Below are 20,534 nucleotides of genomic sequence, written 5' to 3' on the forward strand. Positions count from 1 at the left end.
TTTATGGCAGATCAATATAGGTAACGAGCTTAGCCAAAGTTGAAAGACATTCCAGGTTGGGAGATAAGGAACAGAAGGGACAGGGAAGAACATTCCAAGTTGGAACGTGAGGAAGTATACCCTTTGATGTCTAACAGCAACATGGTCAGCACATGGACGATTTATGATTGGCCGGAAATAATGTAACCTCGCATGGCAACCTGTGCCCGGCTTATGATTGGTGTTGACCCTCGTTAAGTATGTTCCAACCCCTATTGATTGTATAAAAACGTGTGGATTTCTGTATGTTTTTGTTCTTGCTCTGCCAGCATAGAGGGACTCTATCAGGAGTCCAAATCAATGCTGCAGACTAAGAACCCTGCTATTAAAGTTGTGCTGAACTTTAAAATGTATTCGACCTCAGTTATTACTGAACCAGACTGAGGGGAAAGAATCCGGATCGTCACTGTCAGATCTAACAGCTATCACATTTTAGTACAACCAAGATTAATCCCAAAATTATCAAAATTGATGCCCTGTGCTGGATAACAAGATGTCGTTCTTCGATTTACAGTTACACAACATTAATTACTTACACCAATTCACACCCACCAATACTCAACACAACTTAAACTTCAAATCACTTGAATTTAAGAAATTCAAAATGCCAATTTTTCTGTGAAGATCCCATGTCTGGAATTTGACACACTCACATTTTATAAGAACCAGAATTTAATAGGTCACTTAACCTTAATAACTCCAATTTTAATTCAGCAATATCAGAATTAAACACAAGACAAAACAGATACATTACACAAAAGAGGAAAACACGTAAGACGCAGTAAGAAGGGGGCGTGGCCCACAACACCAACAGAAAACACTCACAATAAGGACAGGCTTTTTAAAGAGACAGTACACTGAAAACAAAAGAGCACATTCTGTAGTTATTATCCCTCCCTTTTTAAATCATTTATCCTTCATCTCTGCACTCCATTTTCAATCTCTAATTTTTCCTACTTAACTTAATTCTAAACTGATTTAAAATCTCATGTTGAAAGCCCTTTTTACCAGGCTTGTTTTTACTCCCATGTTGAAAAGCTTTCTTGTTTCGGGCAGCAGCTTGGTTAAAGACAATAAAAGGAAAGCCACCTCCCAAGTCCGAAGTGAGAGCAGATAAAATAACATTCTTCATATCACTGTCTTCAAAATTGGGGTGGTAATTCCGAAACGTCTGTCGACACTGTCTTAATTCTGGGGGGCACGTTTGTGGACTAATTGGTCCTAATGGATGGCCACATGCTTGTAGTTCGGAATAATCTAAGGGCTGAGACCGTTGGGATGCACCTGCCCAGGGGACCCCAGGTGGAGAATTTGCTCCTCCCGCTGCTGGTGCTGCACCTGGTACATTGGGAACTACCCGAGTTCTGATAATAACCCTCACCGGGTTTTCTGCACTTGGGGAATCAAGTGGGCCTTGTCTTCGCCAGGGACTTTTCCCTCAATTTGGGCAACGGAAACCGGTTTCTCCTCACGGTTCACATGGGGCGGGGGATCTAGTGCAGGGAGGGGTGGCAGAGGGGGATATAAGTTCTCACTATACTCATTTCTTTCTTGACCATAATCCACGTCAGGGTCCCCCGGGGTCATTGCCGCTACCACTGCATGTTACACACTCAGTTGTTTTTCTAACTGGCTAACTCTGGTATGGCATTGACGATGATCCACCTCTCTCTGGGGACGCTTGAGAGCTTCTCTCAAAGCATCTCTTGCATCCTCAAAGTTTTTAGTGAGGTGAGTATTGTCTTTCATTACAGTTTCTAGCTGACATCGTATTTCTTCTAAATTATGTAATGCTGATCCAGCATTTACAGCCTTAACACTTTGATGTTACATGATTGCAGCTGCCGATGCAACTTGGTATTTTAGACCATCAACCTGACTATCTTTCTCGGCAAGTTCTTTCTGCTGCCATTTTAACTGGTCATCAATCTGACTATCTTTCTCAGCAAGTTCTTTCTGCTGCCGTTTTAACTGTTCATTCTGTACCAGGATAATGTGCCGATCTTGTCCCGTGCAATACGAGGGTGCAGAAGTGATCAAGCGGATCGCCCTATTCCGCCTCCATTTTTTACGCCACGGCGTCCTTCAATGTAACTTCCGGGCCTTTACCCAACCATTCTAACAATAAGACCTGTACATCGGTCCCACTACAGTTTTTCTTGATCCGGGTACTATACTACTTCCAAAGATCCCCGTTCGGCATCTTAGTGTACTTTAGAGAGCCACTATCCGTTTGTTATTACTAATCCCCCACAAGGATTGACTGGTGATCAAGTGATAACCCTCGCGTCCGTTACCCTATATCCAGTAATACCAGGTTTTGGCTGTTGTCAGAAATAGTCCCTTCGTGCTCGCCAATTGTAGGATTTAAACCACTATTTTCAGGATTATAATCTAATCCATCTAAGAACTGGTTCCTGACAACAACAAGATAACCACGGTACTGGTATTATGGTTAAAGGCAAAACAGATTTATTAAGCACATCACAATTAGTACAAAAAGGTGATACTTAACAAAGGGGAATAGTCACAGTCTGTTCCTTGAAACCTCGGAAGTATCTCTCCAAGTGACGATGGCGCGGTCTCTCTCTCTCTCTCTCTCTTGCTGTGATCTGTTGACTGAAAAATTCTCTTCTTCCTTGCCAGAATCTTGCGCGCCTTCCTCAGCTTTTGAGGTCTCTTCTTATTCCCTTTTTCAGTCTATGAGCAGTTCACTATCAGCAGTTCACTATCACATCCACATCTCTCAGCCTGACCATTATTCATGTCTCTCAACCTTCAGAAGTTACATTCCAAGCATAACTCCCAGTACCATCCGTGCCTTGTTGTTACAGACTTAACAGAACCTTATCTGAGAGTTTAATTGCCAGCCTTCACAGAACCGTTTGTATAAACAGACTTCTATTCACGAGCTTGTGGAGGCTCGAGATAGAGAGGCCTAAGCCTGCGTGACTCCTTGATTTAATTAACCTCCAGTCCCTTTATCTACATGTCTTTTAGACATTATGCTATTCCAGCACATCCTCCCTTAGTGCCTGTGGTTTTCCCCAAGGTCTGCTAATTACCACTTTAATGGCTTAATCCTTACACATTGTTCTTCCTGACTCTAAACACCATTGTACAGGACCCTTCTGTTCCATTCCGAGGAGCTCTGAACCATGGAAGAGAGCGGCTGCAACACTTTTCTTACACGCCTCAAGATTAACCCGCACGACGACTTTGCTGTCAGTGAAGAGAGACGAGAAAGACCAAAGTGCCGTTTGCCCCTCTCAGTGTGGCCCTGAAGGACTGTGTCCAGGCTGAAGTTCTGTTCCCACCGGACGATCCTCCCCCCAGATTGTCCTTTCTGAGCTCCAGTCAGGTGATGCTAAACACTCAGGTGGGAAAGACCAAAATCTACAACGTGTTTAAAACAAAGCTGATTTATTTAACAGATATCCAGAATATTAAACTCCAGCCCAGTTATAGGGGTTATCAACATCAGCAGAAACAATCCCCAACTGTCAGAATGAACATGTTTCAGTCCTGGATGGGATTAACAGCAGAATCCAACCCCTGCAGTCAATATGTGAACTCGCTGGTGTCTCAGCACGTGTGATGACTGAGTGAATCCCTTCCCACACACGGAGCAGGTGAACAGTCTCTCCCCAATGGGTGCGAGTTGATGTGTCAGCAGTTCATTTCTGATTTTAAAGCTCTTCTCAAAGTCACTGCATTAAAAGGTCACTCAATAGTGTGAACAATTTGATGTCTCAGAAGGTGGGATGAATTAGTGAATCCCTTCCCACACACGGAGCAGGTGAACAGTCTCTCCCCAGTGTGAGTGTGTTGGTGTTTCAGCAGATCATTTGTGCTTTTAAAGCCCTTCACACAGTCAGAACATGTAAAATTCTCTCCCCAGTGTGAGTACGTTGGTGTGTCAGCAGATTCCTTTTGCTTTTATATCTCTTCCCACAGTCAGAACATTTAAAAGGTCTCTTATCAGTGTGAACTCGTTGGTGTCTCAGCAGGTGGGATGACTGAGTGAATCTCTTCTGACACACGGAACAGGTGAACGGACTTTCCCCAGTGTGAGCACTTCGATGTCTCAGCAGATTAATGTTGCTTTTAAAGCTCCTCTAACAGTCAGAACATTTAAAAGGTCTCTCATCAGTGTGAACTCGCTGGTGTCTCAGCAGGTTGGATGACTGAGTGAATCTCTTCCCACACAAAGAGCAGGAGAATGCCCTCTCCCCAGTGTGAACTCGCTGGTGTGACAAAAGGTGCGATGACAGAGTGAATCTCTTCTTACACACGGAGCAGATGAACGGCCTCTCCCCAGTTTCACAGCGTTGGTGTCTCAGCGGTTCATTTCTGCTTTTAAAGCTCTTCTCACAGTGAGACCATTTAAAAGGTCTCTCATCGGAGTGAACAAGTTGGTGTGTCAGCAGGGTGGATGACTGAGTGAATCTCTTCCCACACACGGAGCAGGTGAACGGCCTCTCCCCAGTGTGACTGCGTCGATGAGTTTCCAGCTGTGACGGGTAATTGAATCCCTTCCCACAGTCCCCACATTTCCACGGTTTCTCCGTGGTCCGGGTGTCCTTGTGTCTCTCCAGGTTGGACGATCAGTTGAAGCCTCGTCCACACACAGAACACGTGTACGGTTTCTCCCCGCTGTGAATGGTCTGATGTATTTTTCAGGCTGTGTAACTGGTTAAAGCTCTTTCCACAGTCAGTGCACTGGAACACTCTCACTCGGGTGTGTGTGTCTTGGTGCTTTTCCACTCACACTGATGTTTCAAATCTTCTCCCACAGACAGAACAGACAAACATTTCTCCTTCCACATTCAAAGGCCGATGATATTCAGGTCCTGATGAATCAAATGACTCTGTCAGATTTGACGTGATTTTTGGTTTGAATTTCCCTCTGCAAATCCTCCCCTTCTAATACCCTGTAAAAGAAGTTTGTAAAAGTTATCATTGTAAGTACAGGATAGAAATTCAGAACAGGCAATTCTAGTTTCTATGGAACATTCTTTCCTCTCTTGCACCCCAAAGATGTAAATCTCCGTCCCAAACACTCTCCCTCCTCCCTGTGCTGAAATCCAAACCCATCACATCATCTTTCAGTGACCCTAAACCATGAGTGAGAGAGCGTGAGAGTGAATGTGACACAGTGAATGTGAGAGAGTGAATGTCAGATAGTGAGTGTGAGAGATTGAATGTGAGTGTGAGAGAGAATGAATGTGAGAGAGTGTGAGAGAGTGAATGTGAGTACAGGTGTGGAGAATGAAGTGGGGCAGGTGGAGCATGTTTCAGTGGGGCAGCAGTGATCATAATCTCGTTAGGTTTAGAATAGTTATGGAAAAGGACAGGGGACAGTCAAATGTGAAAATTCTTAACTGGAGGAGGGTTAATTCCAGTGAGTTAAAAAGGGATCTTGTCCAGGTCGATTGGAATCAAAAATTGGCAACAAAACAGTAATTGAACAATGGGAGGCCTTGAAGGAGGAGCAGCTTTGGGTACAGACAAGACAGATTCCCATGAGAAGGAAAGGAACGGCATCCAAAGCTGAAGCTCCCTGGATGACTAAAGGTGTAGAGATCACTATTCGTCCTTCAATTACAGACGCTCCCTGACTGATCACCATTTCTCCATCAGTTGCAGACGCTCTTTGAACGATCATCATTTCCACTTCATTTACAGATGCTCTCTGATCAATCACCCTTCCTTTTCAGCCGTTCCCTGACCAATCATCATTTCTGCTTCAGTTGCAGATGCTCCCTGACCAATCATCATTTCTCCTTCATTTTCAAACACTCCCTTACTGACCATCATTTTCCCTTCATTTACAGATGCTCCCAGACCGATCACCATTTCTTCATCATTCACAGACGTTCACTGACCGATCACCATTTCTCCTTCGTTTACAGAAACTCCCTGACCGATCACCATTTCTCCTCCATTTACAGACGTTCCCTGACCGATCACCATTTCTCCTTCATTTACAGACGCTCCCTGACCGATCACAATTTCAACTTCATTTACAAATGCTCCCTGACCTATCACAATTTCAACGTCTTTTACAGACGCTCCCTGACCGATCACCAATTCTCTTTCATATACAGACATTCCCTGACCAATTACCATTTTCCTCCATTTACAGACACTCCCTGAATGATTACCATTTCTCCTTCATTTACAGACGCTTCCTGCCCGGTCTCCATTTACAGATGTTCCCTGACCGACCACCATTTCTCCTTCATTTACAGATGCTCCCTGACCGATCACCATTTCTCCTTCATTTACTGACTCTCCCTGACCGATCACCGTTTCTCCTTCATTAACTGACTCTCCTTGACCGATCTCCATTTCTCCTCCATTTACAGACGTTCCCTGACTGGTCTCCAGTTCTCCTTCATTTACAGACGCTCCCTGAGAAGTCCCAGTTTACACCGCGAATGCGCGGGGCCGCGGCCTTTTGTTAAGAGTTGGTCCGGAGCGAAACGGGAGAAACCGGAAACCGGCGGGTAGTGAGGGGGGATAATGTTCACTGTTTTATATTCGGGTCTGGGGCCGCACTCGGGGTTTGTGAAGCCTGAGCCTGGGCCTGAGCCCGGACCCGGGGCCCGGGGTTTATTGATCCTCTTGCTCCGATCCTCTCACCTGCACCGAACGCGCTCCTCCCGCAGCCTCGACTGGCCGCGCATGCTCAGGACACACTGCCCGATAATGAGTCACTACCGCGCCTGCGCACTGTGCTCCACTGATTCAGATAGGGCACAATCTGTACCGCGCTGCATGCTGGGTGATGCATCCGCCATTGATTATCTTACTATCTGGCCGAAAAGCACAGACATTGGAAGCAGAGAGAGCGCGTTTGGACCAAGGATAACAAAATAAACTGAAACCCCAGCCCTTCGTGCCATTTAAACCGACAAAAACACACAGCGTAGATGCCCCGCCTGCCCCACTTTGCTGAACTCCAGAAAATATTTTGTCGGTAACTTTTATTAATTTTGTTTTGTTAAATGTTGCAACTGACGGGTTCAATTAATGTTTATTTTCCAACTGCACCGCAGGACGGCCAGTCTCACCATTAACCCCGTCCTGGTGATTAAGGAGAGTTCCGGACCAATAGGAGGAGCGGAAATTTATTGGAATTTCCTGCAACTCGTGGGGTGCCGCAGGGATCAATGCTGGCGGCCTCAAATATTTCCAAAATATATCAACAACTTTGATGAAGGAACAGAGTGTCTTGTGGCCAAATTAGCTGATGATACAAAGATAGGTGGAAAAGCAACTTGCGATGAGGACACAAAGTGTCAGCAAAGGGATGTTGACTGGTTAAGCGAATGGGCAAAATTTGGCAGATGGAATCTTATGTGCGAAATATGAAGTCATTCACATTGGAAGGAAAAATAACAAAGCAAAATATTATTTGAATGGAGAAATACCACAAAATGCTGTGGAACAGAGGGATCTGGGTGTCCTCATACATGAAACACAGAAGTCAACAGAAGTCGGGGCTTTAACTTTCCCAACATTGACTGGGACAGCCATAGCATTAGGGGCTTGGATGGAGAGAAATTTCTTGAGTGTATTCAGGAGGAATTTCTCATTCAGTATGTGGATGGCCCGACTAGAGAGGGGGCAATACTTGACCTACTCTTGGGAAATAAGGACGGGCAGGTGACAGAAGTGTTAGTGAGGGATCACTTTGGGACCAGTGATCATAATTCCATTAGTTTTAAGATAGCTATGGAGAATGATAGGTCTGGCCCAAAAGTTAAAATTCTAAATTGGGGAAAGGCCAATTTTGATGGTATTAGACAGGAACTTTCAGAAGTTGATTGGGAGAGTCTGTTGGCAGGCAAAGGGACGTCTGGTAAGTGGGAGGCCTTCAAAAGTGTGTTAACCAGGGTTCAGGGTAAGCACATTCCTTATAAAGTGAAGGGCAAGGCTGCTAGAAGTAGGGAACCTTGGGTGACTCGGGAGATTGAGGCCCTAATCAAAAAGAAGAAGGAGGCATATGACATGCATAGGCAGCTGGGATCAAGTGGATCCCTTGAAGAGTATAGAGATTGCCGGAGTAGAGTTAAGAGAGAAATCAGGAGGGCAAAAAGGGGACATGAGATTGCTTTGGCAGATAAGGCAAAGGAGAATCCAAAGAGCTTCTACAAATACATAAGGGGCAAAAGAGTAACTAGGGAGAGAGTAGGGCCTCTTAAGGATCAACAAGGTCATCTATGTGCGGAACCACAAGAGATGGGTGAGATCCACATCGATATTTACGGTTGAGAAAGGCATGGATGTTAGGGAACTTTGGGAAATAAATAGTGATGTCTGGAGGAGTGTACATATTACAGAGAGGGAGGTGCTGGAAGTGTTAACGCGCATCAAGGCTGATAAATCTCCGGGACCTGATGAAATGTATCCCAGGACGTTATGGGAGGTTAGGGAGGAAATTGCAGGTCCCCTAGCAGAGATATTTGAATCATCGACAGCTACAGGTCAGGTACCTGAAGATTGGAGGGTAGCAAATGTTGTGCCTTTGTTTAAGAAGGGCGGCAGGGAAAAGCCTGGGAACTACAGACCGGTGAGCCTGACATCTGTAGTGGGTAAGTTGTTAGAGGGTATTCTGAGAGACAGGATCTACAGGCATTTGGAGAGGCAGGGAGTGATTAGGAACAGTCAGAATGGTTTTGTGAGAGGAAAATCATGTCTCACGAATTTGATTGAGTTGTTTAAAGGGGTAACCAAGAAGATAGATGAGGACTGTGCAGTAGACGTGGTATACATGGACTTTAGCAAAGCCTTTGACAAGGTACTGCATGGTAGGTTGTTACATAAGGTTAAATCTCACGGGATCCAAGGTGAGGTAGCCAATTGGATACAAAATTGGATTGACGACAGAAGACAGATGGTGGTTGGAGAGGGGTGTTTTTCAAACTGGATGCCTGTGACCAGCGGTGTGCCTCAGGGATCGGTGCTGGGTCCGCTGTTATTTGTTATTTATATTAATGATTTGGATGAGAATTTAGGAGGCATGGTTAGTAAGTTTGCAGATGACACCAAGATTGGTGGCATTGTGGACAGTGAAGAAGGTTATCTAGGATTGAAACGGGATCTTGATAAATTGGGCCAGTGGGCCGATGAATGGCAGATGGAGTTTAATTTAGATAAATGTGAGGTGATGCATTTTGGTAGATCGAATCGGGCCAGGACCTACTCCGTTAATGGTTGGGCGTTGGGGAGAGTTATAGAACAAAGAGATCTAGGATTACAGGTTGATAGCTCCTTGAAAGTGGAGTCACAGGTGGATAGGGTGGTGAAGAAGGCATTCAGCATGCTTGGTTTCATTGGTCAGAACATTGAATACAGGAGTTGGGATGTCTTGTTGAAGTTGTACAAGACATTAGTAAGGCCACACTTGGAATACTGTGTACAGTTCTGGTCACCCTATTATAGAAAGGATATTATTAAACTCGAAAGAGTGCAGAAAAGATTTACTAGGATGCAACCAGGACTTGATGGTTTGACTTATAGGGAGAGGTTGAATAGACTGAGACTTTTTTCCCTGGAGAGTAGGAGGTTTCGGGGTGATCTTATAGAAGTCTATAAAATAATGAGGGGCATAGATAAGGTAGATAGTCAAAATCTTTTCCCAAAGGTAGGGGAGTCTATAACGAGGGGGCATAGATTTAAGGTGAGATGGGAAAGATACAAAAGGGTCCAGAGGGGCAATTTTTTCACTCAAAGGGTGGTGAGTGTCTGGAACGAGCTGCCAGAGGCAGTCGTAGAGGCGGGTACAATTTTGTCTTTTAAAAAGCATTTGGACAGTTACATGTGTAAGATGGGTATCGAGGGATATGGGCCATGTGCAGGCAACTGGGACTAGCTTAGTGGTATAAACTGGGCGACATGGACATGTTGGGCCGAAGGGCCTGTTTCCATGTTGTAAACTTCTATGATTCTATGATTCTATAACATACAGGTGCAGCAGGTAATCCGGAAGGCAAACAGAATATTGGACTTTATTTCTAAGGGGATGGAGTATAATAGCAGGGAAGTCATGCTGCAACTGTACAGGGTGCTGGTGAGACCACATCTGGAGTACTGCGTACAGTTCTGGTGACCTTATTAATGGAAGGACATACTTGCATTGGAGGCGGTACAGAGAAGGTTCACTCGGTTGATAACGGTTATGGAAGGATTGTCTTATGAGGAAAGATTGAACAGGTTGGGTCGATACGCATTGGAGTTTAGAAGAATGAGAGGAGATCTTATTGAATCATGCAAGGATCTGATGGGACTCGACAGGGTAGATACTGAGATGATGTTACCCCTCATGGGGGCTCTAAAACTAGGGGCATAGTCTCAGAATAAGGGGTCGCCCGTTTAAGATGGAAATGAGGTGGAATTTCTTCTCCCAGAGGGTCGTGAATCTTTGGAATTCGTTATCACAAAAAGCTGTGGAGGCTGAGTCATTGAATACATTCAAGGCTGAGTTACACAAATTTTTGATCAGCAAGAGAGTTAAAGGATATGGGGAAAGGGCAGAAAAGTGGAGTTGAGGTAAAAATCAGATCAGCCATAATCTCATTAAATGGCAGAGCAGGCTCGAGGGGCCGAATGGCCCACTTCTGCTCCTATCTCTATGGTCTTATGGTCTTATGGTAAATTGACTGGAGGGATGAGAGAACAGTTGGTCCTCCGACCATTCGGAGTGTGTGAGGGGTGGGAGTTACGGCACCGAATGGGCGTGTCTAAGCCCAGATGTCCCCATTGTCTGAGGCATGATTTTTAAAACTTAATTTATCTTAAGCTCCAGGAGAAAACTCGACCTTTCTGTTTGGCTTGAAAAAGATGAAACCAGATGAGGTGGAACAAACATTTCAACATTTGTTGGAAAAACACATTAATTAAGAACAACTAACATGGATTATTTGAGATATCTCAAGTCTACTGATAAAGGGAATGTAGCGGAGGTTGTGTAGATGGATTGTGAAAAGGTGTTTGATAAGATGCCGGACAGGAGGCTTGTTGATAAAATTAATACTCACGGTATTAAAATGAATGGGGCAGGATGGATAGGAAGTTGTGTGAAGGGCAGAAAGCAGAGAGTAGTGGTTAATGGATGTTCTTCAGACAGGACAGATGTAAACAGTGGCCATCCCCACACCTCCACTACTCGCCTTTAAACAGCCACCCAACCTCAAACAGACCATCGTTCGCAGCAAACTACCTAGCTTTCAAGAGAACAGCGTCCACGACGCCACACAACCCTGCCACGGTAACCTCTGCAAGACATGCCAGATCATCGACACAGATACCACCATCACACGAGATGACACCACCCACCAGGTGCATGGTTCATACTCCTGTGACTCAGCCAACGTTGTCTACCTCATACGTTGCAGGAAAGGATGCCCCAGAGCATGGTACATTGGCGAGACCATGCAGACGCTGCGACAACGGATGAACGGACACCGCGCAACAATCGCCAAACAGGAGGGTTCCCTCCCAGTCGGGGAACACTTCAGCAGTCATGGACATTCATCCACCGACCTTCGGGTAAGCGTACTCCAAGGCGGCCTTCGAGACACACGACAACGCAAAATCGTCGAGCAGAAATTGATAGCCAAGTTCCGCACCCATGAGGACGGCCTCAACCGGGATCTTGGGTTCATGTCACGCTACACGTTACCCCACCAGCGAACAAATGTTATCTGTTTTTAATATAATGGGTCATTTGCTGGCTCTCTCTGCCTTCCGGATGTTTCTGCCTCTCTCTGTGTTTTTTTTTTCTCTGTTTTTTTTCCCTGTTTGTTTTTTTGTTGAATGTGTATTCGGAGGTTCTGCAGGTAACACCTCTCTGTCTGAACACGGTGATTGCCTTGGCAACGGGCAGTTGCAGGGGCAGTCTGTAAACACCATGTATTATTGTTCAATATGTATAAATGCGTAGGCTTCAAGGAGATCTTGAAACATTTGCCTGAGGAAGGAGAAAATCTCCGAAAGCTTGTGAATTTAAAATAAAATTGCTGGACTATAACTTGGTGTTGTAAAATTGTTTACAATTGTCCCCCAGGTTCAGTGTTGGGACCATTGCTCTTCTCAATACAGAGAATGATCTGAGCTTGGGTATGTGGGACACACGGTGAAAATCTCTAGATGACGCCAAAATTGGCAGCGTGGGGAACTGTGAAGAGGAGTCAGTGACGTCATTGTGACGTCCACAGGTTCGGAAACAGGCAGGTGAAGTTTAATGGAGAGAAATGTGACGTCATACATTTTGAGAGGAAGAAAAATGAGATGAAATGTAAATAAAATGGTCAAAGTTTAAAAGTAGAGGAGCAGAGAGACTTAGGGGTGGAAGGTTCTAACTAATGCATTGTCTTATTAATTAACAAGTCTGAGCGTCCGCAACTTTAACACGTTATTAAGAAATATATGAGCAAATTCTCTTTCCTCTACCGCACCAGAGTAAACATACAAGTCCCCCGTGTACACGAGATGATCCCGCTGGATAGAACCTCAGGAACCCTGAGCTTGATCTCCGGTGTCTCCAGTCCCGACTGCCCCTTACATCAGTATCCCCTCACTTTTATACCCTGTTGTGATCCATCTTTGTCACTGGAGCTGGAACTTCCCTAATCTGTGGTTTACAAGGACACATTGCTTGGTTCCCAGCAGTTACTGTTCTTAGTAACGTTCTCATGACCCCTAAACTACCATGTTTACTGTTAATTAGAATCATAGAATCAAATAAATTTACGGCACAGAAAGAGGCCATTCGGCCCGTCGTGTCTGTTCCTGCCGAAAAAGAGCTATCCAGCTTAATCCCACTTTCCAGCTCTTGGTCTGTAACCTTGTATGTTATGGCACTTTGAGTATATACCCACGTGCTCTTTAAATGCGATGAGGGTGTCCGCCTCTACCACCCTTTCAGGCAGTGTGTTCCAGATCCCACAACCCTTGGGTGAAAGAATTTCTCCTCAGCTCCCCACTTCTACCAATCACTTTAAATCTATATCCCTGATTATTAACCTCTCTGTTCAGGCGCCTCATAATTTTGTACACGTTAATTAAATCTGCCTTTAGCCTCCTCAGTTACAAAGAAAACAACTCCAGCCTATCCAATCTTTCCTCTTAGCTAAAATTCGACATTGCAGGCAACATCCTTGTAAATCTTTCTTGCTTCGTATAAAATGTCTGCTATTTGAAAGTTGTGACATTGATCAAAGTCTGCGTTAAGTTTTCTTGCCATTTGTGTCAAGATTTGGAAAAGTTCTACTACCTAACACTTTAAATGTTGCTGACCTTTAACTGTAGCTCACAGTGTCCGAACAGTCATTGTTATCATTGGCCTTTTATCTATCTTCTTGTGCTCCATCTCCTTCACAACACTTGCTGATCACAGTATCGTTTCCTTCAAATTGAATCCCAGTGTGAAAAAATGCACAATTTCAAACACGTGCAAGATTGGAAGGAAAGTGCGACTGGGGATAATTGGCTTGGATCAGTGATCTCTTCAGCATTAAGACATTCATTATCTGAAAAAAGCACGGAGATGAGATTTTTGTCTATATTTATCAGTACAGAAAAGAAGCAGGGAGTTGAGATCCTTTTCACCTCCACGGCACATTCTGTTGGGGGTTCAGACTGTTTTATCTTTGTCTATTTCGCTTGCCCATTTTCCTGTGAATCCAGATACTGATTGCGTTTCTGGCTGTGTTTATCTTTGTGTGTCCATCAGTGCGTTGATGCACGGATGAATATTTGTGCTTGTGTTTGTTTGTTACATTAAATTAAAAAAAGGATCAGACAATTCTCGCTCGGACACTGAAAAACTAATAAGCGAAGTGTTGTTTATTGTGATGCTGAAACTAAAAAAATCAGAAAAACTTGTGAGGGAAATTAAGGACAAGTCTCAAGGTTTTTACACGTGTATTAAGAGAAAGAAGGGTGACTAAGAGTAATGTGGGACCCTTAAAGACAAATGGCGATGATATTGTAATTGAAAATCAGGAAATGGCAGACCAGCTAAATACTCGAAAAGGATGAGGATAATATACCAGAGACACGAGGAAAACTGGAAATAAATCAAAGCGATTCAGTGTAAGTAAAATAATGGTAATGAAGAAAATAATGAGACTGATGATAGACAAATCTCCAGGATCTGATGGTTACCACCCCAGGGGATTAATAGGAGTAAGTGAGGAAATTTTACAAGCTTTGGTCATGATCTTTCATAGTGTCATGATTCAGGATTTGTTCCATGGATTGAAAAAATGCCAATGTCATTCCATTATTTAGGAAGGGGAGGAGAGATAAAGTAGGAAATTATAAACCTATTAGTCTGATGCCTGTTGTGGGGAAGTTACCCGTATCTGTTATGAGGGAAAGAATGACTGAGCACTTGGATAAATATGAATTGATCAGAGTGAGCCAGCATGGATTTGTGAAGGGTAAGTCAAGTCCAACGAAACAAGCTGAACATTTTGAAGATGTAAATAACGTGGTAGATAATGGAGTGTCGATGGGTGTTATATGTACATTGACTTCAAGAGGCATTCGATAAGGTACCACATAAGAGAGTGTTAAAAACAATGAGAGCGCATGGAAATTAAAGTAACCTATTGACATGGGTAGAGAGTTGGTTGGGAGGTAGGAGACAGAGAGTAGGGATAATGAATCTGTGCTCAAATTGACAGGCTGTGATTAGTTGTGTCCCCCAGGGATCTGTACCGGGGCATCAGCTTTTTACTATATGTATAAATGAGGCAAATGAAGAAATAGAGAGCCATATATCCAAGTTTGTCGACGACACCAAGTTAGGTGGCACAGTGAGTAGTGTAGATGGCAGCATGAAGTTACAAAGCGAAATTGATGGATTGAGTGAGTTGGTAAAACTGTGTCAGATGGAGATTACATAGAATGACATAAAATGTACATCACAGAAACAGACAATTCGGCCCAACTAGACTATGCCGGTGTTCATGCTGCAGACGAGCCTCCTCCAACTCCTCTATATCTAACCCTATGAGCAAACCCGAATAGTTCTTTCTCCTCCATGTGTTTACTTAGCTTCCCCGTAAATGCATCCATGCTTTTCGCCTTAGCTACAACTTGTGGTAGCGAGTTGCATTCTAACGACTCTCTGCGTAAATATGGCTCTCTTCAATGTTATATTGCATTTATTAAACACTATCTTATATTATTAGCCCCAGGTTTTGGAGTCCCTACCCCCAAAGTACATACACTTTATCTACATCTGACCTATCAAAATCTTGCATAATCTTAAAGTACTATATCAGGTCACCCTCAGCCTTCTCGTTTCTACAGATAAGACCCCCAGCGTGTTCAAACTTTCAATATGGGAAAGTGTGAGGTCATTCACTTTGGACCTAAGCAAGATCAGTAAGAGCATTTTCTAAATGGAGAGAAGCAAGCAACTGTGGGGAAGCAGAGATATTTCGGGGTCCAAGTACAGCAATCACTAAATATCAGTGGACAGGTACAAAAGTAATTCAAAAGGCTAATGGAATGTGGGCCTTTATCTCAAGGAAGCTGGAATACAAAGGGTGGAAGTTATATGCATGCTGAACAGCAGAAGCAACATGATATAGACAGAGCTAAACGATTCCACAAACAATGGAACAGATCCAAGTTGTGCAGTCCTGCCACATCCAGTCGTGAATGGTGGTGGACAATTAAACAACTAACGGGACTGTAAACAATCCCATCCTCAATGATGGTGGAGTTCAGCACGGGAGTGCAAAAGACAAGGCTGAAGCGTTTGCAACCATCTTCAGCCAGAAGTGCCGAGTGGATGATCCATCTCGGCCTCCTCCCGATATCTCCACCACCACAGAAGCCAGTTTTCAGCCAATTCGATTCACTCCACGTGATATCAAGAAACGGCTGAATGCACTGGATACAGCAAAGGCTGTGGGCCCCGACAACATCCCGGCTGTAGTGCTGAAGACTTGTGCTCCAGAACTAGCCGCGCCTCTAGCCCAACTGTTCCAGTACAGCTACAACACTGGCACCTACCCGACAAATTGGAAAATTGCCCAGGTATGTGCTGTCCACAAAAAGCAGGACAAATCCAATCCGGCCAATTACCGCCCCATCAGTCTACTCTCAATCATCAGCAAAGTGATGGAAGATGTCATCGACAGCGCTATCAAGTGGCACTTACTCATCAATAACCTGCTCACTGATGCTCAGTTTGGGTTCCGCCAGGACCACTCGGCTCCAGACCACATTACAACCTTGGAGCAAACATGGACAAAAGAGCTGAATTCCAGAGGTGAGGTGAGAGTGACTGTCTTTGACATCAAGCTAGCATTTGACCGAGTGTGGCATCAAGGAGCCCAAGTAAAATTGAAATAAATGGGAATTAGGGGGAAAACTCTCCAGTGGCTGGAGTCATACCTAGCACAAAGGAAGATGGTGGCGGTTGTTGGAGGCCAATAATCTCAGCCCAAGGACATTGCTGCAGGAGTTCCTCAGGGCAGTGTCCTGGGCTCAACCATCTTCAGCTGCTTCATCAATGACCTTCCCTCAATCATAAGGTCAGAAATGGGGATGTTCGCTGATGTTTGCACAGTGTTCAGTTCCATTCGCAACCCCTCAGATAATGAAGCAGTCCGTGCCTGCATGCAGCAAGACTTGAACAATATGCAGGCTTGGGCTGATAATGGCAAGTAACATTCGCGCCAGACAAGTGCCAGGCAATGACCATATCCAACAAGAGAGAGTCTAACCACCTCCCCTTGACATTCAACGGCATTACCATCGCCGAATCCAACACAATCAACATTCTGGGGATCACCATTGACCAGAAACTTAACTGGACCATCCACATAAATACTGTGGCTACAAGAGCAGGTCAGAGGCTGGGTATTCTGCGGCGAGTGAATGATCTCCTCACTCACCAAAGCCATCTACAAGGCACAAGTCAGTTGTGTGATGGAATACTCTCCACTTGCCTGGATGAGTGCAGCTCCAACAACACTCAAGAAGCTCGACACCATCCAGGACAAAGCAGGCCGCTTGAGTGGCACCCCATCCACCACCCTAAACATTCACCCCCTTCACCACCGGCGCACTGTGGCTGCAGTGTGCACCATCCACAGGATGCACTGCAGCAACTCGCCAAGGCTTCTTCGACAGCACCTCCCAAACCCGTGACCTCTACAACCTAAAAGGACAAGGGCAGCAGGTACATGGGAACAACACCACCTGCACGTTCCCCTCCAAGTCACACATCATCCCGACTTGGAAATATATCGCCGTTCCTTCATCGTCTCTGGGTCAAAATCCTGGAACTCCCTTCCTAACAGCACTGTGGGAGAACCTTCACCACACGGACTGCAGCGATTCAAGAAGGCGGCTCACCACCACCTTCTCAAGGGCAATTAGGGATGGGCAATAAATGCCGGCCTCGCCAGCGACGCCCACATCCCATGAACGAATAAAAAAAATGTTACAGTTAAATAAACTCTGCTGAGACCACATTTAGAGTACTGCATTCAGTTCTGGACACCACGCCTGAGGGAGGATATATTGGCTTTGGCGGGGGTGCAGTGCAGATTCACCAGAATTGACCAGAATGATACCTGGGCTAAAATATTTAAATTTTGCGAACAGGTTGCGTGGACAAGGTTTGTATTTCCTTGTGTATAGAAGATTAAGTGATGATGTAATCGAGTTGTTGAAGGTGATTCAATGAGCCAATGGTGTGTGTGTGAGCTGTGAGACAGCTTGAAATACCAATCCTCTCCACCACTGGGGACTGAGTCTTCCAGCATCCAGGGATTTTTAAGCTTCATCCACATTTTCTGCTCTTCATTTCTCCGACCTGCTTGTTGCGCCTTTCCCTTCAATTCAGAACTTACAGGAAAAACTCGATTCTGCGGTCAATCTTCGGGTCACATGGTGAGATTTCAAATAAATGAAATCGACCCTTATCAATCCCAATATCGTCACCTTCACGTTTGACGAATGCAAAGCGGCTTCAATCGCGGTTTTGCTGACACAACTCGTTCAAAGACACTGTCGGTAATTGGAGGGTCTTTCAAGTCATGACACGAACATAACGGTTCGCACTGCCGTTTTCCGCAAAACGCTTCAGATTCATGTGGAATGATTTCGGTCTGGCGGTTCAATCCGTTCCCCCTTCACAAATCCGCCTTTGAACCCGGGAGTTTTAGTATTTTTGATAACCGACACTAAATCGCTTTGTCCTGTACTGTACATAACTTTTTAAATATTAGAGATAAGCGGAGCACTTGAGCTGTCACAACTGTGACTTTAACTTTTCTCCCTCTCCTCTGGATCTCCCCGGTAACTGCCACTAACCACAATCTTCTGTCACACTTCTCCATCAGAAAGTTCCGAGCCTCGGTTTTTAAATGAAATAACGCCCATCTCTTCAATCAACGACAGCCCAGGGAGAGTTTCTCAATTTCAGCTCCCAATTTCCCCAAATCCTCCTTAAATACCATGAAAAAACTGGCCTTAAATCATTACTAATATAATTTAAAGTCTTATCTTTTGGGGTTTTGTTTCAGATTCCACGGCTTTTAAAGGTCACTGCGGATGTTTAACGAAGCGCCTCTTGGTTGGAGGCTTCTGTGTGGGAAAGATCAGGAAGCGATAATTGAGAGACGGAGGATGAAGCTGTTTGATGGGAGCACTGGTGACACAGACCGTGCGCGGCTCCAGTGGCGCAATCGGTCAGAGCGCGTTATTTCTACAATAATTATACACTCGAGAAATGCCGAGGTTGTGAGTTCCAGCCTCACCGAAAGTAGTTGAACCTTCTGAACATGTTGACCGGAGTTCAAGGTACAACCGGTATGATGCAGAACGTATCGACTTCTTCCCATGTGGGCACTGATGCTCCTCTGGCCTCCCGTGTTGCAATAGCAGCTGCGAGTTTACTTGTTTTTAGAGGGACAGGGGGCGATTGGCGACAGCTGAAATGGTAAAGCGGCCGGCACGAGATCTTCAAATCTAAAGAACCAAACACATAATTCTTCTTTCCGTGAGGCAGGGATTCATCGGTTTGAAGTGTCGAGTAGGGAAAATCAGGAGGCAAATCTGCTGCCCGTTGTCACGGTGTAACGGGTGAAATTATTCAGCTTTCAATTGTTGATCGGCTGAAAGGTCGAGAGGCATTTTCCAGCTCCCGTGTGGAACAAGTTCAGCTTTTGAGCCATTGGGTGAAGTGTTTTTTTAATTGCTGCTGAGGAATGAAAAGACATTTTGTACAAACAAGAAGAATTGCAAAATCACGAGTTCGCTGTCAATGTTTCTTCCATCATGTTCAAAAGAAACAAGGATTCTCCTCAACACGTTGCTGAAAATTGTATAAAAGGGACACTCCCCCTAATTCGACATCGACAGGGATAATTCGGAGTCCGACCATGAACCTGTATGATGGAAACAAATCAAACAGCGAGCCTGGATAGCTCAGTCGGTAAAGCATCAGATTTTTAAAAACAGGTAGTGATCTGAAAGTCCAGGGTTCAAGTCCCTGTTCAGGCTAAAAGTTTTAAAACAGCTGGCAAGTTCTGCTTTTCCAGCGGAACAACATCAGCGACAGGAGCAAGAGTTGGCCATCCAGTCCCTCGAGCCTGCTTCGCCATTTGATAACGTCATCGCTGATCTTCGACCTCAACTCCACTTTCCCGTCCTATCCCCATATCCCTTGAGTTCCTTCGTGTCCAAAATTCTATCTATCTGAGTTTTGAATCAATTCAACGGCTCAGCATCCACAGCCCTCTGGGGTGGAGAATTCCAATGGTTCACAACCCCCTCAGTGAAGAAATTATTCCTCATCTCTGTACTAAATGACTAAATTACAGCAAGACTTCCTTATCTTTGTACTACAATCACCTCGCAATAAAGGCCAACATACCATTTGCTTTCCGAATTGCTTGCTGCACCTGCATGTTAAATTTCTGTGATCCGTGTACAAGGACTCACAAATACCTATGAATACCAACATTTCGTAGTCTCTCACCTTTTAAAAGATATTCTGTTTTTCTATTCTTCCCACCAAAGTGAATAACCTCACATTTCCCCACTTTATACTTCATTTGCCAAATTGTAGCCCACTCGCTTAACCTGTCTGTATCACTTTGCAGCCTCTTTGCGTCCTCCTCACAGCTTACTTTCCCACCTAGTTTTGTATCGTCAGCAAACTTGGATACATTAGACTCGGTCCCCTCATCTCAGTCATTAATTTAGATTGTAAATATCTGAGGCCCAAGCACTGATCTTCACGGCACCCCACCAGTTACAACCTGCCAACCCCAAAATGACCTCTTTATTCCGACTTACTGTTTTCTGTACGTCAACAAATCCCCAGTCCATGATAATATATTCCCACAATCCCATGAGCTCTAATCTTGTTTAACAACATTTTGTGTGGCACCTTATCGATTGCCTATTGAAAATCCAAATATTCTATATTCACTGGTTCTCCCTTA

The 20,534-nt window shown here is 44.6% G+C and overlaps 1 long non-coding RNA gene and 1 other non-coding gene across 2 annotated transcripts; one reads left to right on the top strand and one right to left on the bottom strand.

Annotated features, from left to right (window-relative positions):
* Window positions 1–723: 723 nt before the first annotated feature.
* LOC137318765 (uncharacterized) lies at window positions 724–6,674 on the bottom strand. The gene is made up of 2 exons (XR_010961980.1): window positions 6,207–6,674; window positions 724–4,973 (listed from the first exon to the last, which is right to left on the bottom strand). It is a non-coding gene; the product is annotated as an uncharacterized lncRNA (long non-coding RNA).
* A 12,827-nt stretch (window positions 6,675–19,501) lies between these two features.
* Window positions 19,502–19,587, top strand: trnak-uuu (transfer RNA lysine (anticodon UUU)). The gene is given in 2 exon segments: window positions 19,502–19,538; window positions 19,552–19,587. It is a non-coding gene; the product is annotated as a tRNA-Lys (tRNA).
* Window positions 19,588–20,534: the final 947 nt, after the last annotated feature.

This window comes from Heptranchias perlo, unplaced genomic scaffold (assembly GCF_035084215.1).
Source record: "Heptranchias perlo isolate sHepPer1 unplaced genomic scaffold, sHepPer1.hap1 HAP1_SCAFFOLD_73, whole genome shotgun sequence".
In the NCBI taxonomy this organism is placed as follows: Eukaryota; Metazoa; Chordata; class Chondrichthyes; order Hexanchiformes; family Hexanchidae; genus Heptranchias; species Heptranchias perlo.